The following is a 22955-nucleotide window of genomic DNA, read 5'->3' on the forward strand; positions in this document are numbered from 1 at the left end:
TATGGGCGCCAGTTCGTATCCCGGCAGCTCCACTTCCCATCCAGCTCCCTGCTTGTGGCCTGGGAAGGCAGTCGAGGGCGGCCCAATGCATTGGGACCCTGCACCCATGTGGGAGACCGGAAGAGGTTCCAGGTTCCCGGCTTCAGATCGGCGCGCACCGGCCGTTGCGGCTCACTTGGGGAGTGAATCATCGGACGGAAGATCTTCCTGTCTGTCTCTCCTCCTCTCTGTATATCTGACTGTAATAAAATAAATAAATCTTTTTAAAAAAATGGAGCAGCCAGGACACTAACAGGCACCCATATGGGCATCACAGATGGCAGTTATACCCACTACATCACAACGCCAGCCCCTGTTTATATATTTGAAATGAACAGTGAGAAAGAGACTCATTTACTGGTTCACTCCCCAGATACCAGCAACAGCCAGGAGGGGACGCTCACAGTCAGGCTCATGGGGGTGGGAGGCTCACAGCAGGGGCTCACAGCAGGGCTCATGGGGGGGTGGGCACAGCTGGGGCGCACAGCAGGGCTCACATGGGGGGCTCACATGGGGGACTCACAGCGGGCGGGGGTGGGGCGGGCTCCAGGAACTCAAGCTGGGTGTCTCACGGGTGGGACTCTGCTGCCTCTCAGGGTGCACGTGAACAGGAAGCTAGATTTGGAGCAGAGGTGAGAACTGAACTACCACCAATGAATGATGGTATCCTAAATTGTGGTTCAACCTGCTCTGCTACAATGCTGGTCTACAAAAACAAATGAGGAAAAAAAATATATATCAAACTTAAATGCTTACCAATTCAGAACTGGTTTTTAAAATAACAGTTAAGGGGGTTTAGCACAGTAGTCTAGTGGCTAAAGTCCTTGCCTTGCATACCCAGGATCCCATATGGGCGCCAGTTCTAATTCTGGTGGCCCCGCTTCCCATCCAGCTCCCTGCTTGTGGCCTGGCAAAGCATCTGAGGACTGGCCAAAGCCTTGGGACCCTGCACCAACATGGGAAACCCAGAAGAAGCACCTGGCTCCTGGCTTTGGATTGGCTCAACTCCAGCTATTGTAGCTACTTGGGGAGTGAACCGGCATATGAAAGATCTTCCTCTCTGTCTCTCCTTCACTCTGTAAATCTGATTTTCCAATAAAATAAAATCTTAAAAAAAAAAAAAAAAGAGTTAGGGACCCAGCGTGATAGCTTAATGGCTAAATCCTCACCTTGCATGCCGGGATCCCATATGGTACTGGTTTGTGTCCCAGCTGTACCACTTCCCATCCGGCTCCCTGTTTGTGACCTGGGAAAGTGGTAGCGGTTGGCCCAAATCCTTGGGACCCTGTCTGTATGGGAGACCTGGAAGAAGCTCCTGGCTTCAGATCAGAAAAACTCCGTTGTGGCCATTTAGGGAGTGAACAAGTGGACAGAAGATCTTCCTCTCTGTCTCTCCTTTTCTCTGTAAATCTGACTTTCCAGTGGGAATGGATATACTTTTTAAAAAAAGTGTTAAAATGCAGTCAATCAGTAGAAGATCATGGAACCATTTTAAAAAGTGAGCTACTCTCTCTGTAAATCTGCCTTTCAGGGGCTGGTGCAGTGGCTTAGCACGCTATCCACCGCCTGCTGCACCTGCATTCCACATGGGAATGGACTCAAGTCCCAGATGCTCCATCACTGATCCAGCTCCCTGATGATGGCCTAGGAAAGCAGTCGAGGACAGCCCACATCCTTGGGTCCACACGCCCCTTGGGAGACCCAAAGAGGCTCCTGGCTCCAGGCTTCGGCCTGGCCCAGCTCTGGCTGTAGCAGCCATCTAGAGAGTGAGCCAGTGGGTGAAAGATCTCCTCTCCCTCCCTCTTTTTTACAAACATAAATAAATCTTTTTTAAAAATTAAAATGAGTGAGGTGGTTCTAGGCAAATGACTTGATTTCTCTGTGCCTGAACTTACTGAGCCACCAACTGTGGCTGGGACAGTGCTGAAGCTCCAGGCACACAGGAAACACTCGTGACATGAGTCGAATGACAGCAAGGACAATGATAATGGTTCGGATAATGGTCTGATGCCTAACAAGCAGGTACAATGCAGAGCATCGCACTGCGGTGTTGGGAAAAAAACACCGATCTCAAGTGTGTGTGTTAGAGAGAGACATCAGGGCTGAAGCTCAGGATGGATGTTTGTGTGTGTGTGTGTGTGTGTGTGTGTGTGCACAGAGACACACATCTGGTCACACCTGTGGAAAACATGCTTACAGAATGTAAGGGTTTCTGACTAACCAATACTTTGCTCCAGAGGCTAGCACAGTGGGTAAAAATGCCACCCATGTTGGTGGCATCATGTGGGTGCCAGTTCATGTCCCAGCTGCTCCACTTCTGTTCTAGTTCCCTGTTAATGGCCTGGGAAGGCATCAGAGAATGGTCCAAGTGCTTGGGGCCCTGCTCAGGGCGGGAGATGAGGAAGAAGTTTCTTGCTCCCGGCTCCAACCTGGCCCAATTCTGCCCCTGTGGTCTTTGCTGCCAGCAGGGGAGTGAACCAACAGACAGATCTCTGTCTCTTCCTCCAACCCTCTCTCGAACTTTTTCAAATGTTAACAGTGTTGGCCCAGCATGATGGCTCAGTGGCTAGATCCTCCTCTTGAACATGCCAGGATCCCACATGGGCACCAGCTCGTGTCCTGGCTCCTCTGCTGCCCATCCAGCTCCCTGCTTGTGGCCTGGGAAAGCAGTGGAGGACGGCCCAAAGCTTTGGGACCCTGCACCCGTGTGGGAGACCCGGAAGAGGTTCCTGGTTTCTGGCTTTGGATCAGCACAGCACTGGCCGTTGTGCTCACTTAGGGAGTGAATCATCGGACGGAAGATCTTCCTGTCTGTCTCTCCTCCTCTCTGTATGTCTGACTTTGTAATAAAATAAAAATAAATCTTTAAAAAAATAAAATTTGTTAATTTTTAAAAAGATTCATGTATTTCCTTTGGAAAGGCAAATCCATAGAAGGAAGGAGATAATAGAAAGATCTCACCAAGTGGCTGCAACAGCCTGAGCTGAGCCAACCTGAAGCCAGGAGCCAGGAACCTCTTCTGGGTCTCCCATGCAGGTGCAGGGTCCTAAGGCTTTGGGCCGTCCTCCACTGCTTTTCCAGGCCACAATTAGGGAGCTGGATGGGAAGTGGAGCTGCCGGGATACGAACTGGCGCCCATATGGGATCCCAGCGCGTTCAAGGCGAGGACTTTAGCTGCTAGGCCATGCTGCCGGGCCCAAAATTAACAAATTTTGAAAGATACTGTATCTAGAGTGTATGCATGGAAACACACAGAGCACCTGGGAGATCCACGGGCCCTGGTTAACAGCAGGCACCTGGCAACCCAGCGAGGCCTGTCACCACACAGACCAGCCACTCTTTGGATTCTGCACTTGTACCTACAAGGTGAGAGTAGAGGAAGGAATGCGCTTTTGTTGTTGCTGATAAAGGAAGAACCGGGTCAGAAGCTCGGAAGAAATGAAGGGTCTTTATCTGGGTGGTCAGGCCAGTCCAGCGCAGCGTCTGATCCCGGGCCCTTCACGCTCCACCTTCTCCGGAGGGTCATGGGCCTCTGAGACAAGGGCTCTGCACAGACTATCAGCAAGTGAGAGCGGACAGCCGGGCAGGCCAGCCCTCGGGAGGCAGCGGCAGGGGAGGGGGAGGACATGCCAAGTGTGCACGGTCCCAGGCAGCTGCACTCCGCTGCATCCCCCCACAGGCTTCGCGCAGGAAGTGAACAGGGGGGTCGGGCGGGGGTGCTGGCAGAGACATCCCCGGAGCCAGCACACCTCACCCCCACCTGCTTAGCACTTAGGCGGTCAGCCAGAGGCAGGCTGCATGCTCAGCGGTGCTGGCACTCAGCAAGGAGGGGGCCTGCCTCGGGGAAGCTGGGTGTCAGGATGTGCTTGCATAGTTGTACAAGAGCTGACCTTGGCAGTCGCCTTCCCCTCCCTCCCTGTCCTCCCCCCAAACACAATAGGTCCTTCCAGGGCTCAGAGCCATTACTTTTCCCCCAGTTATCCTGGCAGCACACACAGCTTCCCAGTGCAAATCAGCCTTCTTGGAGAAACAAAAATTATAAACGGGAAATCATTCAAATGCCCTCCACCTGAAAGAGGGCTAGAGGCCCAAAACAGGTGTTACTGTGTATTCCTGCAGTAGAAGAGTACCCCACAAGGCTGAAGCCAGGGTCAGGATGGTCTCCAGGAAAAGCCAGGGCAGCCTGGGCCAGGACTGGGTGGGAAGGTCAAGGCTATCCCAGCTCCTTGAAAACAGGCCCACAGTTTGCCCAGGGATTGAGCAGGAAGAGGAGGGGTGGGGCCTGCATTGTGAGAGGCTTCTGATCTGTCAGCGACCCTGATCTCCGCGGGAAGCCCTGCCGGCAGAACGCAGGACTGTGGAACAGCCAGGCCACGGACCACAGGGTTCCAGCAGCAGGAAACACGTGGGCTGGACACTTGGGCAGTGTACAGGCCTGAGAAAAGCTTAATTGGGGCTGCTCTCAAAGCCTTCCATCCAGCCGTCCCCCAAGGGAGGAGATGGAAGTGGGTCACATTCTCCCAGCCAGACTGCATCCCACAGGCTCTGGGCACACTTGAGGAAGTCCAGGTGCACTGCAGGCCCGGGCTGAGTGACCCTGCACCACTGCCCAGGAACACCACATGCAGGGACATGTGTGAATCTGGGGAAAGAGGTCATTGCCCAGGGATATGCCACATTGTCCTGGCTCTCCCCGCCCCCTGCCTCCACTGGTGGGACAGAAAGGACACCAAATGCTTCTGCATAAAATGTTGGGCCTCCCTGACCTTGGTCTTTAAAGATGCTCCAAGCTGGCGCTGGGCAGCCCAACTCTGCAGGCACTGACCCCAAATGGGGCTCAAGGACACAGGTGCCCACAGGCATGAGTTCCTTCAGGAACCTCTCCACACATGTAGCCACCACTTGCGGTCCAAGGCTGGCAGGGGTAGGGCAGCTCTGGAGAAGCAAGGTCTGGCAGCTGTTACTTAAACGCACCAGATCGGTGGCATCCACGCACAAACTCTGGGAGACACAGAGACCCACGGCGTGAACACGCCTCCCCCCAAACTCACTCTGATGGCCACGACCACTGCGCTCATGGCTTCTTTTTCTTTCCTTTTTTTTTTTTTTTTTTTTTTTTTTCATTTTATCTGAAAGAGACTTCCTCTGCTAGTTGACTCCCCGAGTAATTCCATATGGGTCTCCCACAAGGGCAACTGAGTGGGGCCCAAGGACTGAGCCATCCTCTGCTGCCTCCCAGTTGTGTCAACAGGAAGCTGGATGAGAAGCAGAGTGGCCAGGACTCAGACCAGCATTCTGATAGTTATAAGTGTCCCAGACAGCAACTTCACTGCTGCCCCAGGGTGCTCGCTGCTCAGACGCCCACACCGTGCACAGCTGTGTCACATGTGGCCCCGAGAGGCTCCTTGACCCACCCCCACCCAACGTGGCGGTCGGGCGAGGAAGCACGGGGACCAGCATCTACAGATTTCTCTCCTGACTCTCCTGAGAATTCAGGACGCCCTCACCCACATGTCCTCTCTTCATTCATGTGAGCCCGGCTGGGCAATGAGTCCAGAGGGTCTGACCTGCCCAGCATCATCAGTACTCCCCGGACTTGTGATGGTGCTCACACAGTGGAACCCCCACGCATGCGCCGTGGCTGGCTGAGCCAGCGGAAGAAAGGGGAAGGAATGGAGTACCGACAGAAGACAAGCAGCACTTCTTGGTTCCTGGGCGACCTGGGCTTCCACTACATAGAACCCCAGAGCAAGCAAGCCATGTAACCATTTTTTTTAAAGATTTATTTTGGTTGGAAAGTCAGATTTACAGAGAGGAGGAGAGACAGAGAGGAAGATCTTCCGTCCGATGATTCACTCCCCAAGGAACCGTAAAGGCTAGAGCTGAGCCAATCTGAAGCTAGGAGCCAGGAGCCAGGAGCCAGGAACTTCTTCCAGGTCTCCCACACGGGTGCAGGGAGGCTTTGGGCCATCCTCGACTGCTTTCCCAGGCCACAAGCAGGGAGCTGGATGGGAAGCAGGGCTGCGGGATTAGAACTGGCACCATATGGGATCCTGGCACATTCAAGGCAAGGACTTTAGCCACTAGGCCACCACACCAGGCCCCATGTAATTTCTTAGCCCTGCCATGGGTGGGCCTCGGTCATGTTCTGAGGCTCACATGTGCTCACAGAAGCATCTCCTGCACAGTACAACTGTGAAAAACAGACAAAATCTCCCTGATCTTCAAGCCTTAAGGAAGTTCAGAAATGCAGAACAATGTTCCGGCTGGGCTCTGCCCCCTGGGAGGATCCCCTTCCTGCCAGGGATTGCTGCCTTCGCCTGGGCTCTGCCCCCTGGGAGGAACCCCTTCCCACCAGGGATTGCCGCCTTCGCCTCTTAACCAGGCTCCAAGGAGGACCCAGGCATAATGGGTCTTTAATAAGTGAGTACAACTGCAGTTGGTGCCCAACTGCATTTCATAAAAAAGTTCAAAAGCATGTTGGCTCAAACATCACAGCACCGCTGGGAGCCACAGAGGTGCAAGTATCATTATCCCCATTTGCAGCCAGGGAAAGTGAAGCAAAAGAGGGGCTGCTAATTAGTTTGCCCAAGGTCAGAAAAGGCAAGGAAAGCCTCCCATTCAAACCTCAAATCGTACTCCCACAGGGGGAAGCCCAGCTGTCCGACCACGGCCCCAGGCTCAAGGCTGAGCTGTCTTCAGAGTCATCTCCATGGAGACACCACCTGGGACAGGCCTGCAGAGTGCCTAGGCAGCTACTCCACCTAGCTTGGAACCCTAACTCTTCCCAGGCAGCTGACCCTCGATCACTTAGCAACTTCACCCTGCCAGGCTTTGACTTTCGAGCACTCCCCACAGCACAGAAACTGTAGGGCTGACTCAGGGAGATGGCACGCCGTCACCATCCACCTACCACCTCACCTTGTAGATAGAGGAACATCACTTCCCTGGTAAGAAAGCCAGTCACCACACTGGTGCGTGCCTCAACCTCCAAGTGCCAGCATCTCATAGGAACACAAACATAGGTTTGTGCCCTGTTTGCTCCACTTCCCATCCAGCTCCCTGCTTGTGGCCTGGGAAAGCAGTCAAGGATGCCCAAAGCCTTGGGACCCTGTACCTGCATGGGAGACATGGAGGAATTTGCTGGCTCCTGGCTTCAGATTGGCTTAGCTCCAACAGTTGTGGACGCTTGGGGAGCGAACCATCAGACGGAAGATCTTCCTCGCTTCTCTCCTCCTCTCTGTATATCTGCCTTTCCAATAAAAATAAATGAATCTTCTTGTTAAAGATTCATTTATTTTTATTGGAAAGGCAGATTTACAGAAAAAAGGAGAGACAAAAAGATCTTCCATGTGCTGGTTCGCTTCGCAAGTGGCTGCAGTGGCTGGAGAGCTAAGGATCTGAAGCTGGGAACCAGGAGCTTCTTCCAGGTCTCCCACGCGGGTGCAGGGTCCCAAGGCATTGGGCCGTCCTCCACTGCTTTCCCAGGCCACAAGCATGGAGCTGGATGGGAAGCAGGGCCGCTGGGATTAGAACCGGTGCCCATATGGAATTCTAGCGCGTTCAAGGCAAGGACTTCAACTGCTACGCTATTGCGCCAGACCCAAAAATAAATGAATCTTTAAAACAACAATTTTGTTTTAAAAAGAAACAGTTCTTTAATGCATGAGAAGAAGGCAGAGAAATGGGCAATCCCTCTATGGAGGACAAGGTGCTAAGAGACCCTCATCTGACTCAATGTTTGAAGAGAACTTTCACACTCAGGGAATACAGCAAGCTCAATGTAACCTGCACACATGACTGGCCCCTTGGCCAGTCCTCTGGGGTCCCAGGCCTAAGACTTGAGTGACCTGAGGAGAAACAACTTAGGCCTACTGGACAAAGCCCAGCAGCCTGCTCTTGGTCCTCGTCTGGACTCGAGTCATCTCTGAGGCCCCAGGGAAAGCTTCCAAGGAGCGAGACCTACTGTCCAGCACCAGAGAGGGAAACCCAAACTCCTCCCATGCCACACATCTGGTCACACGTCTGGCCGCTGGTGACTCCTCCTCGTCTGCCACACTTCAGGCCCACTCGCTGTCCCTCTGGGTTATCACCCAGGTGTCACTCAAAAGGGACCCTCCCCTCAAGGTTAGCTGATGCCATTCTGGTAATTCTCTGTTTGGTCCCAACCTCCATTTTTACAAAATCTACTATCTGATAACCAGAGTGATCTTCCATCTGCTGGTTCATTCTCCAAATGTCTGAAACAGCCAGAGCTGGGCCAGGACAAAGCCAGGAGCCTGGGCATCATGCCTGCTCTCCCACTTCGGAGCCATCATCTGCTGCTTCCCAGGATGTACACCAACAGGAAACTGGACCAGAAGCAGAGCCGGGCCCCAAACACAGACTCCCACATGGGTGACAGCATCCCAAGTGGCACCTTTCTTTTTCATTTGTTTTACTTAAAAGTCAAGAATTACTGAGAGATAGAGGGAGAGACAGAGAATTTTCCAGCTGCGGGTTGGCTGCCATGGCCAGAGCTAGGCTGGTCCAAAGTCAGGAGCCTTGTCCAGGGCCCCCACATGGGCACAGGGCTCTAAGGATTTGGGCCAGCCCCTGCTGCTTTACTAGGCCACTGGATCAGAAGTAGAACAGCTGAGACTAGAAACCATGCCCATATGGGATGCCGACACTTGCAGGAAGAGGATTAGCCTGAATGCCACCATGCCAGCCACAGTCTGCCTCATTGTACAGACAACAGTGTGTGTGGCAGCTCACCTACTTCCTGTCTGCCCCACTTGGAGAGAAGCTTCGTTAACTGATGGCACTCGATTTTTTTGGCTATGCCCCCAGCATCCCCAACAGTGTTTGGCATTCACAGAGTCCTCAAAAAGTCCTTGGATTTGATAAATACCTACTGAGTGAGTGCCTGGACTCGAGCAACAGGCACAACACACTGTTCCCACAGGCACAAGCACTGGTGGGAAGACAACCACTGCTTCAATGAAACACACGCTAGGTGCCAGGTGCTGCTCTAAGTATCTAGCAGGTAAGGGTTATCCTAGCAGGTAATGGTTACTCTGGCAGGTAATGGTTACTCTGGCAGGTAATGGCTACTTGGCAGGTAATGGTTACTCTGCCAGGTGATGGTTACTCTGGCAGGTGATGATTACTTGGCAGGTAATGGTTACTCTGGCAGGTGATGGTTATTCTGGCAGGTAATGGCTACTTGGCAGGTAATGGTTATTCTGGCAGGTGATGGTTACTCTGGCAGGTAGTGGTTACTCTGGCAGGTGATTGTTACTCTGACAGGTGATGGTTACTTGGCAGGTAATGGTTATTCTGGCAGTTAGTGGTTACTCTGGCAGGTAATGGTTATTCTGGCAGGTAGTGGTTACTCTGGCAGGTAGTGGTTACTCTGGCAGGTAGTGGTTACTCTGGCAGGTAATGGTTATTCTGGCAGGTAGTGGTTACTCTGGCAGGTAGTGGTTACTCTGACAGGTAGTGGTTACTCTGGCAGGTGATTGTTACTCTGGCAGGTAGTGGTTACTCTGGCAGGTGATTGTTACTCTGGCAGGTAGTGGTTACTCTGACAGGTAGTGGTTACTCTGGCAGGTAGTGGTTATTCTGGCAGGTAGTGGTTACTCTGGCAGGTAATGGTTACTCTGGCAGGTAGTGGTTACTCTGGCAGGTAGTGGTTACTCTGGCAGGTAGTGGTTACTCTGGCAGGTGATTGTTACTCTGGCAGGTAGTGGTTATTCTGGCAGGTAGTGGTTACTCTGGCAGGTAGTGGTTACTCTGGCAGGTAGTGGTTACTCTGACAGGTAGTGGTTACTCTGACAGGTAGTGGTTACTCTGGCAGGTAGTGGTTACTCTGGCAGGTAGTGGTTACTCTGACAGGTAGTGGTTACTCTGGCAGGTGATTGTTACTCTGGCAGGTAGTGTTTACTCTCATTCTTCCAGCAGCACCGTAAGGAAGCACTGTTCTGTCACAGATGGGGAAATAAACACGAGAGGTTAAGTTCCCCAGTGAAGCTCGCGAAGTTCACAACAGCATTGCCAAATGCAAACCCAGACACTCTTGGCACAAAGTTTGGGCTCTAACGAAGAGCTATACCTCCTATTTGCTGAGTGCTGAATAACTCCTTGGCCAGCACCCTTTGCAGCTGTTCCCTGAATGCAGGGAAGAAGAGGGGGCAGCCCCAGCAAGGCATGACCACCCTCTACCTTGGGGACCTGAGACTCCACAGCTGACCCCCAAGTTGGACCCTGCAGGGGAGTGTGCAAAGGAGTGAGGTCTGAGGGAGAAACAGAGCCTGGGCCAGGACCCCTTGTTTCCAGGTAAAGGTACAGTGAGAGCTGCAGGTAAGCCAGTCAGTGTGCAGTGACACATACGCTGTGCAGGCCGGGGCCTGGCCACTACAGGAAACCCAAGATGAACCCAGGGACGACTCAGCCTCTAAGAGCTCAGACTCCTGCACAGACACAGGGGACAGAAACAGAGGCAGGGAGATGTATACACCGCAACAGGACTTCCAAAGAGTCACCCATGTCCGCCCACCCCCAGAGGAGGGGCCTGACAGCACCCACTGGGAGCACTACAGAAATCAAGTTTTATTCTGGGTCATGGCTCAACTTGACGGCCACTGAGTTGTTCTCCACCTCCTTTGAGGCCAAATTCAATCCTGTGATCCTCGTGGGCATTTTGGGGCGTGGACAGGGCACTCGTGCCTCTGCTTAAACACTGAAGGAACCGGTCCGCCACGCTCTGCCCGTCTCGGTCCCTGACAGATTGTTAAACTCACAGATCTCTTGGATTGCAACTGCAGAGCACACAGTTCCAAGGTGCACACCGCTCTGAGGTAAGCCACAGGGCTGACCACGGGACTGTGAGCTCAGACAGGCAGCCCACCTGCTTGCCATCCCACTCCCAGACCCTCCACACTCTGAGTCACAAGAGGCTGAAGCAGGTTCGCTGAACTAAACCTGAGCGTGGAAACCCTCGGCTAGACACAGAGGTCCCACTTGGTGTCCCCCCAAGTTTAGCTGTACAGCTCTCAGCCCCCGCCCCCAGGGGGCAAACTAGCCCCACGGCCTCCCTTGTGCCCTGGCCCCTGAAGCCACCACCGTGCCCTGTTGGGCAGCAGCGGACGTCTTCTCCCTATTATCTCCGCCTCTACTTTCCTCTGCCCAGTCTGCACGCAGCAGCCACCACAACCTTCCAAAACTTGAACCAGATCTTATCACGCCTCTACTCAAACCACTCCCGTGGCTTCTACCCACACTCGGAATAAAAGCCAAGCTCTTCATCACAACCTACACAATCTTTTGTGTGTGTGTGTCTACCAATATTTGAAAATTTTTGAATGCTTATTTTTTTTCCATCTATTTGAAAGACAGAGTGAAAGAGACAGAGGAGGGACCAATCGTCCCTCGACTATTTCACGTCATCAGTGTCCCCAGAGGCCACGTCAAAACTGGGAGGTCGGAACCCGGACGTGGGAGGCAGGGGCCTGAGAACTGATGTGGTCATCTGCTTCCCCCACCAAGCCTTAGCAGGAAACTGGATTGGAAGTGGAGTAGCCAGGCTCTGAACCAGCCCAACTACATGGGGTGTGGGTGTGCCAGCCGAGCGGCTTACCGCAGTGCCCCACAACGCCCACCCCATGGTCATGTTCAGGCCCGCACCTGCCTTCCCAAGCACAGTGCACTACTGGAACCACCCACTTGCTTCTTACTGTGCATTGCCGGTCCTTCCCCTTTAGGAAGTTGCCTGCAGGTGGCCAGAGCCCTGGACTGGCCATCTTCCTTGCTGTGGCTTCCGTCCCTGGACCGCTCCAGGCACTCACTACCACAGCAATGGAGGTAGCTTCAAGGACCACTATAAGTCCACCAGGAAACCCTGAATGACGCACTGGCATTCGACAGCTGGCACCACACGACTCCAAGTGCTGATTTAAATCGGTGCAAGCTGTCGGTATCTTGGCCACGCTAGTGGCACAAGAGATCAGTTACCAGCCAGGGTCTGAAGCCAGGGACCAGAGCCCAGCGGTTGTAGCAGGGAGCAAGGAGCCAAGGATTGGGAACAGAACCTCAGGGCCAACGCTGAGCCTGCTTCCAAGTCCCTGCCTTCCACACCCCAGAGCCGGCCAGGCCTGCTTTCTCAAAGTTCTCTGAGTGACAGGACACAAAACGATTAGCTAGCAGCTGCAGCACACTCCGATAAGAAGTGCTACTTCTCATTCACATCACCCCGGGCCCCCTTGGCCTCCCCGGGGGCTAACCTGACAAGCTCTGCACCCCAAAGACACGTGGCGGGGGGCGGCGGGGGAGGTGTGGGGCCTAGCAGAGCCTGGGCGTCCAGACACGCGGGTCTCAGTCAACCAGGTTCCAAGAAAGGGAAGGTGGCTGGTGCCAGGGTGATGGAAAAAAAAGGCGAGGAAGTGCAGTTCTGGGCTCCAAGTGGTTAATTATGCAGGTTCATGTATACACGCCCCCGGGCCGGCCTTCCAGGTGAGACCTGTGTCTCCAAGGTGTCCCTTCCAGCAGAGAGGGCTGGCACTGGGGAGCTCCGCCACCGGACTTAGAGGGGAGCGTGGCTCGGGGCCAGAGCCCGGCCGCGTCGAGTTTGGGAAGACCTGGATGCAGTGTGCTGCGCGCAGGTGAGGGCTAGCACGGCGGCCAGGCGATGACACACATCCCCGAGGACGCGGAGGGGTGAGCAACAGGGTGGGGGGCTCGGACACCTGTGGAGGCGACCCTCGGGCGGACGCCGCGGCGCCCGGGCCAGGCCGGTGGGGCCGAGCGGGGTCGGGGGCGCCCTGCGCGGCCCCTCCCCAGGAGACAAAGGGCCGGCGGCTGCCCTGAGCCCCGGCGCGGAGCGGGCCCCGGCGCTGCGAGCGCGGGCCGGCCTCGCGCTTACCTGGGCCGCCCGACCCGGCCGGGCCGGCGGCGGCTGCGGGTCCGGAGCGCGGCGCGCGGCGGCCTGTTCCGGGGCGCGCTCAGCCCGAGCAGCCGGCGGCAGCGGCGTTCGCAGCAGCAGCAGCAGCAGCAGCAGCAGGAGCGGCCGCCTCAGCCTCCGCCTCCCGCTCCGTGAGTCACCGCGGCGGGGAGGGAGGGAGGCGCCAGGCCGCCGGAGGAGGGCCCGGCGGAGGGGGCGGCAGCGGGCTCGGCGCGGGCGGCCGAGGCTGAGGCGACGGCTACGCCCCGGAGAGAGGCAGGCCGCGGTGGGCCGGGCGCCGAGGCGGGGCCGGAGGGGGCGGAGCCAGTGTGCGCCTTCGCATTGGCTAACTCGGTCTGAGAGGCGGGGACTGTGCGGCGAGGGGCGGGTCTGAGAGGCGCTTGGGAGACACTGATTGGGCTTCTTGGGGCGTGGGCGGCACCAGGAGGTGGGCGGGTCGAGCGAAGAGGTGGTAGTTGCGGAGTCCGCGCGGAGAGCCTCCGGGAGGAACGGGTGTGGTGGGTCGGGGGCTGCCTGAGGGAGTGCGGACGGAGTGGGCGCGACGGTGGGCGACCCTCCCTGGGCTTCGCCGCTCCGGGACCCTAGTGATGGCGTGCAGAAAATGGCCTCTCAGGCGCACCAGTCTGTGCAGCAGCGAGGGAGCGTTAGCCTGCGGCTGCCGAGCGGCTCGGGTGTGGAGCGTGGGCTCCTCGCTGGGTCTCGGCCTGAGGTCCCGGGCCTCGAGGAGCAGTGGCCCGGGGGCCGAGCGCGTTTCCGGGGGACGGGGGTCAGTGTATGATATGCTTGAGCCGAGGCTGTCCCCAGGAAGGGCGCGAGTGTCCTCTGACATCCGCTTTCCTTTAAAGGGTCACTCGTCTCTAAGCGTGGCCTCGTTTTCCTCATTGCCACTTTTCCGATTACATAAGGTGGCCCCACCCCCATTGTCCCCAACCTTTGTACCCCCTTTCTAATCTATACTTTTCTTCCCCATCCTTTTGCAAGACCAGGGCACAACTTTTTTTTTCTGTTTATGCTCTCCCCCGTCCTCACTCCCTCAGGCAGCCATATTCCTGTTCAAATAACTGTATTCGAGTTATTAGGGACTGGGGAGATTGTTAACTCTAAAGATGAGAAATGCGTCAGCCCTGTTGGTGTCCTGGTCTGGGCTCAGGGCAGCCCCTGCCATCCTGGCAAGGTGGGCAAGGCCCGTGCACAGCTCATGGTCACAGTACTGTCTGTAAATGTGGCGTTTAAGCAAATCAAAACTGAGTATTTTGTTTGGTTTTCAAGATGTGATTGTTTTTTTGAAATTTAGGTCTGGTGCCCTGGCTAGTAGGTTAAGCACCTGCCTGCAGTGCAGGCATCCCATAATGGCAGCTCCAGTGGGATAATCCTCTACCCTGTGGCAACAATATCCCATATGGACACCATATGAGTCCCTTCTATCTCCCTGTTTGTGGCCTGGGAAAGCAGTAGATGGCCCAAGTCCTTGGGCTCTTGCACCCATGTGGGAGACCTGGAAGAAGCTCCTGGCTTTCGATTGGCTCAGCTCCAGCTGTTGCAGCCATTTGGGCAGTGAACCAGCAGATCTTTTTGACTCTCTTCTCTGTAAATCTCTTTCTAATAAAAATGAATAAATCTTTATTTAAGTAGTAATTTCAGCACAGCTAGTCCCTGAGCTGCCCCATCACCTCTGAGTTAGGAAACCGCATTTGTAGGCAGCAGTGTTAGGTCGGGATTCAGGCAGGCTCTATGCATCTGTGCGCTCTCAGGGAGAGAGCACCTCTGCCAGCATCTCTGCCCACCCTGGCCCCGGGTGCTTGCTGAGGAGGCCACTGATTGCGATGTCCGAGGCCTCCCTGCCAGAGAAACTGGTTGGAAAGATGGCAGGCCAGACATCGGCATCTTGGCCCAAGGTGGAGTGGTTCACGCACTGCTGTATTGGCGGGACTGTTGGCCACCAAGCAGGATGTGACCCACGCCGAACCTAGCGTCTCTCCCAAGGGGCCTTCCAAACTGGAAATGAAGGGAAACTTGCTTCCCCATTAGATCAAGCCCTGTAACGGTGACCCCAGAGGGCTGTCGTTGTGCTGCAGTGGGTTAGCTGTGGCTTTAGAACTTTCAACCCTTATTAAAGTGTCTGTTGGCGTCCCCGAGCTGCTTTTGATCGAGCTCCCTGCTAATGCGCCTAGGAAGGCAATGGCAGAAGAGCCAGTGCTGGGGCCCCTGCCACCTGTGTGGGAGGCCCAGCTGGAGCTCTCAGCTCCTAGATGCAAGCAGCTGGGAAGAGAGCCAGGGCATGGTTCTGTGTGACGCTTTGCCTCTCAAAGAATTGTTTTTTTAAAATGTGGCCTCTACCACCTGGGAGACTCGGAACAGGCCTCTGGTTCCTGGCTTTTGCATTGCCTTAGCTCCAACTGTTGCAGCCATCTGGGGAATGAATCGGTGAATGGAAGATCTTTCTCTGTCTCTCCTTCTCTACCTAAATCTGATTTGCTGTTCCAATAAAAGTAAATAATAATAATAGAGTGGAAAAAAAGTGTGGCCTCCAGGGTTCAACCTGCCGTCCACACTCCCAGAACTCGCCACGGGAAATTGTCACAGACCTCATCCCTTCCAAGAGACCACAGCACCTTGAGACCCAGGATGAGCACAGAGCCACGTGACCGGGATCCGCAGTCTGCCACCCAGCAGAAGCCACTGGAATCTCCCTTGGCCTGGTCACCTTGCTCAGGAGACTCAGAACACGATCCTGAGGCTCGTTTTGGCAGAGCTGCCTCTGAGAACCACCCTCCTCCTCCTCCTGGCGACCCCCAGGGGAAGCGCCCTGGCTGCTGGCAGTGGATTCGTTCACTGTGGATCGAGGCGGCACAGCCGCTTTCAGCTCCCGAGAGCTCAGAGACTTCAGCCACGATCGCTGTTCTGTGGGGTTCTTGGTGGGGAAGCTGAGGCTCACGCAGGGCTTGAGAGATGAGTTTTGGGAGCTGGGTCATGTCATTTGGTAGTGCCAGGCCTCCTGGGCCAGGGGACAGGAGGAAGAGTTTGCTCTCCCATCTGGGTCTCTGGTAAAGGAAGCACTGTTTCCTGCATGTGTGGATAGTCTCATAAGTCTTATTCTAACTTTAATGATGCTGTTAATCAACTAAGATAATGTAATTCTCTTAGATTGTTTAGGTATGCAAATTATCATGTATTGCAATATCTGTTCTTCAATAAAGTTTGATGATGTTCCCCACCCCCGCCCCGAAAAGTGTGGTCTCTAGAATGGGAACATGCCTGTATATGGTCCACCAACTGTCTGAAAAATCGAGAGAGTGAGGCTGAACAAAAAATGAAAATCTGGAGGGTGAAGAATGGGGAAAGGGAAAGAAGAGAGGGGAAAAAAAGATTCCCAATTTAGTGTGTGTTCCTCAAATTCATGCCATGCATGCCAGCTTGCTCACACCATTTCACACTTTACACACTGATGGGGTTGCCCGTTTGCCTCCCCCCTGGTGTCACTCATTAGTAACTGGAACCATTGTCCACCCAGTTGCTTACACTGGAAACTTGGACGATCCTTGACATCACTCTTTTTCTTATTCATTTCCAGGCCCTACCCCCAAAGTGCAACCTGAACCCCCTGTCTTCCGGCCACCCACACCTCCTCCCCTTTGACTCCAAAGTGAATTCCCCAGGGAGCCTCACACTCAGACTCTGCCTTCCACGTCCTGCCTGAAGCCACACACAACTACAGCTTTCTAAAACTTAGCAACTGTGTGGCTTGGTGCAGTAACTCAACAGGCTAATTCTCCACCGGCGAGTGGCAGCATCATGTATGGTTGCCAGTTCATATTCCGGCTGCATCACTTCTAGTCCAACTCGCTGCTTATGGCCTAGAAAAACACTGGAGAATGACGTTCGGGCCCCCGCATGGGAGACTGGAAGAAGCTCCTGGCTTTGAATTATCCAGCTCCAGCCATTGGGACCAAATAGGAAGTGAATCAGCAGATGGAATGTCTCTCTCTGCCTCTCCTTCTCTCTGTAAATCTGCATAACAAAAATAAATAAATCTTTTAAAAAAAAACCAAAACAAACAAAAAAATACCTACTGCTGCCTCCCAGGTGTGCATAAGCAGGAAGCCACAGTGAGGAACAGAGCCAGGACTTGGGTCCAGGCCCCTGGGGCGGGACGCATGGGTCCCAGGCAGCACCGTCACGGCTGTGTCAACCGCCAACCCCTCCAGCCTGATCTTTCCTATTTTTCTTTTAAGATTTATATATTTTTATTGGAAAGGCAGATATACAAAAAGGAGGAGAGACAGAGAGGAAGATCTTCCGTCCATTGATTCACTCCCCAAGCGGCTGCAACAGCTGGAGCAGAGCTGATCCAAGGACAGGAGCCTGGAGCTTCCCTGGGTCTCCCATGGGGGTGCAGGGTCCCAAGGCTTTGGGCTGTCCTTGGCTGCTTGCCCATGCCATAAGCAGGGAGCTGGATGGGAAGCAGGGTTGCACCCATGTGGGATCCCAGCATGTGCAAGGTAAGGCCTTTAGCCACTAGGCTACCGCAAGGAGCCCCAGCCTGATCCTTTTAAAGATTAATTTATTTGAGGGCCCAACACGGTGCCCTAGCAGCTAAAGTCCTCGCCTTGCACGTGCCAGCATCCCATATGGTCACCAGTTCTAATCCCGGTAGCCCCACTTCCCATCCAGCTCCCTGCTTATGGCCTGGGAAAGTGGTGGAGGACGGCCCAAAGACTTGGGACCCTGCACCTGTGTGGGAGACCTGGAGGAGGTTCCTGGCTCCTGGCTTCAGATCGGCGAGCACCGGCCGTTGCGGTCACTTGGGGAGTGAATCATTGGGCAGAAGATCTTCCTCTCTGTATATCTGACTTTGCAATAAAAATAAATAAATCTTTAAAAAAAATAAAATAAAGATTAATTTATTTGAAAGCAGAAAAGGACATAGCCAAGGGTCTGCCATCACCTGCTTCACTGCCTCAGCCAGGGCTTGGCCAGGCTGAAGCCAAGAGCCTAGAACTCCATCTGGGTCTCCCACACAGGTAGCAGAGCCATCTTCCATCCAGCCTGGTCTTCAACTACTTTTCCAACTGGACTACAGCCACACCCAGGCCTTCTGCCCCTGCTTTGACCACCAGGAGCCCCTGGGTATTTCAAGTGTGCCCTTCCTGGAGTTTCAGTGGCCCCTTCACCTGACTGGATATCTGGTCTTAGAAAAGACTTGCAGGGCCCAGCACGGTAGCCTAGTGGTTAAAGTTCTTGCCTTGCACGTGCCAGGATCCCACATCGGCGCCGGTTCGTATCCCGGCAGCCCCACTTCCCATTTAGCTCCCTGCTTGTGACCTAAGAAGGCAGTCAAGGACAGCCCAAAGCCTTGGGACCCTGTACCTGTGTGGGAGACCCAGAGGCGGCTCCTCGCTCCTGGCTTCAGATTGGCTCAGCTCCAGCCATTGAGGCCACTTGGGGAGTGAATCGTGAGACGGAAGATCTTCCTCTTTGTCTCTCTGCCTCTCTGTATATCTGACTTTACAATAATAAAAATAAATCTTAAAAAAAAAAAAAAGACTTGTAAATGTGTACCAGCCCAGGCCAGCAGCATGGGTGTACGTCTGGGAAGGCAAGGACTCTATCACAGGCCCGTGTCCACCCAGAACAGCACTGCAGGAGTCGGTCCATGTCCCTGCCACCTCCAGCCCCTCCCTGCTGCAGCCAGCTCCCTTGCTGTCCCACCTCCCCTCCTTGGGGCTTTCTCACTAATGTCTGCTATGTTTCCTCCTTGTAACTCTGGAGATGGACTTCCTGTGGCCCCGGAACATAGACTATCTTTAAATAGTTGCTTTTTGGAGCAAAACAGCTGTTTCAGTATCAAAGGGATAACTGTCACAGTAATGTGTTCAGGCTGAATGCGGAACAATGGGAGCAGGCCACAGGGTGAGAGCTACTTCAGAGCCGCCGGGCCAAGGGCAGCGCTGGGCCCCACAGATCACCCCGGAGACAACCCTCCTGCTGACCGTTGAGCAGGTACAGGATGAGCAGTGAAAGTGGGAGAGACTTGTCCTCAATCAAAAAAAGACAGTTCTGTGTTAGTGAAGAATAAGAACCAGGGGCTAGCTTTTTGGCACAGCATGTTAAGCTGCCGCTCGACAATGTCAGCATCCCATACGGAGTGCTAGATCAAGTCCTGGGTGCTCTGCCTCTGACCCAGGTTCCAGTTAACCCACCTGGGAGGGCAGTGCGGGAAGGCCCAAGTGATGAGCCTCCAACAGCCACGATGGAAACCAAGATGCCGTCCTGGACTCCTGGCTCGGCCTGACCCAGGCTTGCTGATGTGGCCATTTGAGGAGCAAAGCAGTCAATGGACAAACAACCAATCTCTCTCTTGCTCGCTCATTCTACCTTTCAAATAAAATAAATCTTTTTCAAATGAACCAATACCTTTTGTTTTCTGAAAACCAAACTGTAAATAATAATTCATAATTTCCAGTAATATTGGAAGGATAAATTAATTTGCTTTAGCTCCTATGGTTGTCATCCTGCTTGGTGAGACTCTAAGGTCCCTGAGGACAAACTCTAAGGTCTCTGAGGTGGCTGGAGGAACAGCAGCAGGAAAGGACTGCTGTCACATGCCATCCTCACGTGCTGGACCCTAGCATGTTATCTGATTGTATTTGGAGGTAATAATGAATTATGAAACACTGCGATAAAAGTGTTTTGTCAGAGTCTGGCCTGATAGCCTAGTGGCTAAATCCTTGCCTTGCATTCACCAGGATACCATGTGGATGCCAGTCCGTATGCCGGCTGCTCCACTTCCCATCCAAAGCCCTGCTTGTGGCCTGGAAAAGTAGTAGAGAACAGCTCCAAACCGTGCAGCTGCGTGGGAAGTGAACCCTCTGTGTATCTGACTTTCCAGGAAAAACAAATAAATCTTTCAAAAAAGAAGAAGACTGAGGTCTAACTGTGCCTTGGAGTGGGAGGCACCTGGGATTCTCATTTGGCGCACTAGAGATGGTTGGTCTAAGGGAACATGTCATTTGTTTCCTCCGCCCCGCCCCGCCCCGCCCACACCTGCTTCCTCAAGACCATGCTTCCAGGAGAAGGTTTCCCGTGTTTGCCCCCAGCTTGTGAATCGGGGGGAGGAGGAAGTCCCTTTTTCATGGTTAATAAACACTAAAGGCTGAGGGTGGCAGCTTTACGCCGTGGTGTCAGCTAAACATGGGCCTCACACGGAAGCTGAAGCAAAAGGGGACCCGCCTGACACAAGTGTTGGCTGCGGAGTTGCTGACTCTCCTGCCACAAGCCGCAGAGCAGATAGTAATGATTGTTAATTGTTTAAGCACAGAGCAGGAGAGCTAGCCCAGGCGGTTCCAGGAAAAAATGGCAGCATGCTGCAGGATCCGCTGATGAAGCCCCTTCAATTAGCATAAGCTATTGGAGCCAAGGGAAAGAAACCAGGATACTTAATAGCAAATGAGTGTAACATTTTTTTTTCTACCATTTTTCCTTTGTGTGCGAGAGTTCATGGGAGCCAGGGTGAGTTCAGGCTTGCTTATATACACTGCTAGAAAATTAGAATTTGGATAGGAAGTTGCTTCGCTGGGTTCCCCTATGTGACAGCCCTCTAAGCAAGGGGGATTGGGGTGGGTGGCTGGGAGGTAGTATAAAACCTTCAGGGGATTTTCACCCTCAGTCTCACATCTGGTGCTACCCCGATGCCATTTTTATTTTCCTTGCATATACCATGAGCCAGAACAGCTCTTCCCGTTAGGGAAGTGTGATGCTATTTTAGAACCCAAAGGAGGGGTTGGTGCAATGGCTCAGTGGCTAATCCTCCATCTAAAAGTGCCAGCATCCCATATGGACACCAGTTCATGTCCTGGCTGCTCCAGTTCATATCCAGCTCCCTGCTTGTGGCCTGGAAGGGTAGTGGAGGATGGCCCAAAGCTTTGGCACCCTAAACCTGTATGGGAGACCCAGAAGAAGCTCCTGGCTCCTAGCTTCAATCAGCTCAGCTCTGGCTATTGTGTGGCCAGTTGGGGAATGAACCCATGGACAGAATATCTTTCTCTCTGTATTGCCTTCTGTCTGTAAGCATGCTTTTCCAATAAAAATAAATAAGTCTTTAAAAATATTTATATAAATATGAGGTTGCTGGGGCCAACATGATGGTTCAACTGGTTAATCCTCCACCTCCAACTGCTAGGATCCCATATGGGTACCAGTTCATGTCCCGGTTCCTCGACTTCCCATCCAGCTCCCTGCTTGTGGCCCGGGAAAGCAGCGGAGAATGGCCCAAAGCCTTGGGACCCTGCACCCAAGTAGGAGGCCCTAAAGAGTTTCCTGGCTCCTGGCTTCAGCTTGACTCAGCTGTAGCTCTTGCAGCCCTTTGGGGAGTGAACCTGCACATAGTTCTTTCTCTCTGTTTTCCCTTCTTCCTGAAAATCTGCCTCTCTAATAAAAAATGAATAAGTCTTTAAAAGCAGAAATTGAAAGGATTAAAATACCTATAGTGTCGGGCCCGGCAGCATGGCCTAGTGGCTAAAGTCCTCGCCTTGAAAGCCCCGGGATCCCATATGGGCGCCAGTTCCAATCCCGGCAGCTCCACTTCCCATCCAGCTCCCTGCTTGTGGCCTGGGAAAGCAGTCGAGGACGGCCCAATGCATTGGGACCCTGCACCCATGTGGGAGACCTGGAAGAGGTTCCAGGTTCCCAGCTTCAGATCGGCGCGCACCGGCCCGTTGCGCTCACTTGGGGAGTGAATCATTGGACGGAAGATCTTCCTCTCTGTCTCTCCTCCTCTCTGTATATCGGACTTTGTAATAAAAATAAATAAATCTTTAAAAAATACCTACAGTGTCTTTTCCTCCATCCTCTCCTCCCAGTTCAGCATCAACATTGCACTGGCTCAAGGAGATGGGAGAGGGAAGAGCTGCGGAAAGCTGGGAGCTTCTTCCAGGTCTCCCACACGGGTAAAAGACTGAGCTTTTCCCTGCTGCTTCCCAGGCCACAGGTAAGGAGCTGAATTAGAAGTGGAGCAGCTGGAACTTGAACTGGAGCCTGTATGGGGTGCCAGCGCTGCAGGTGGAGGATTAGCTTGATAAGCCACCATGCCAGCCCCTGAATTCCATTTCTTACACAAAACTTTTAAAAGTACATTTTTAAACTTCAAAAATGTGTTTACGGTGGGCACGTGGCTCTGCAATTAAGACACCACTCTGAACACTTGCATGCTATACTGGATTTCCTGGGTTCAAGCCCCAGCTCCTCTTCCAAACCAGCTTCAATCTAATACACACTTCAGGAGGTAGCAGGTTGGGCTCAAGTACATGGATGCCCTTCCAGCAACATGGGACAGGAAACCTGGAATGAGTTCAAGGCACCTCGCTTTGGCCTGGTCCATTCCTAGCTGTTGTGTTTGGGAAGTGAACCAATGCGTGGAAGATCTCTCACCTTTTCAAAATCTATCAATAAATATTTTTAAGTTGTGTGTTAATTTCTTTGATAGACAGAGAGATCTTGGCTGCTGGTTCACTCCTCCAATGCCCTCCATGGCAAGAACTGGGCCAGTCTGAAACCGGGGGCAGAGAATTTCCAATCAGGTCTCGCATGGAAGCGGCCAGAAACCCAGGTACTTGAGTCATCACTGCTGTCTCCCGGTGTTTGCTTTAGCAGAATGTGACAACCAGCAGCAGAGGCTGATGGGACAGCCACGTTAGACATCTTAGCAGTCAGGCCAAAGACCCGGCCCCGCCCCTCACTCACTTTGCAAAGTCCCTCCTTACCTTGCAACTGTAGTCAGGTGCTAAAGGCTGAAATACAGGGGGCTGTGAGCCCACGTAATTATGAATCTAACTTTGTGCTAGGATCCAGGAGAGATCCTTAGGAAAATATCACCTAAACTTACCTTAGAGGTTCTAAGTTGCAGCTAATCAAGCAAAGGGTAAGAAGACAGCAGACAGTGTTGTCATAGGGAGCCAAGAGAACGTGGGAAGGTCACACG

General features: G+C 53.5%; 1 protein-coding gene across 3 annotated transcripts in view; it reads right to left on the minus strand.

Moving 5' to 3' along the window:
• CTNNBIP1 (catenin beta interacting protein 1) overlaps positions 1-13233 on the minus strand; it is a 94328-nt gene extending 81095 nt beyond the window's left edge. The window contains exon 1 of one of the 3 annotated variants that reach the window (XR_009246835.1): positions 12941-13233. The gene's annotated coding sequence lies outside the window, so the exon portion shown is untranslated. Of the gene's footprint in view, positions 1-1208; positions 1412-12940 lie in introns of those variants that run through there. The other 2 variants (XM_058674871.1, XM_058674888.1) reach the window with 2 other exon arrangements.
• Between the last annotated feature and the right edge of the window lie 9722 nt (positions 13234-22955).

The sequence above is a fragment of the Ochotona princeps genome, chromosome 2 (genome assembly GCF_030435755.1).
Source record: "Ochotona princeps isolate mOchPri1 chromosome 2, mOchPri1.hap1, whole genome shotgun sequence".
Classification (NCBI taxonomy): Eukaryota; Metazoa; Chordata; class Mammalia; order Lagomorpha; family Ochotonidae; genus Ochotona; species Ochotona princeps.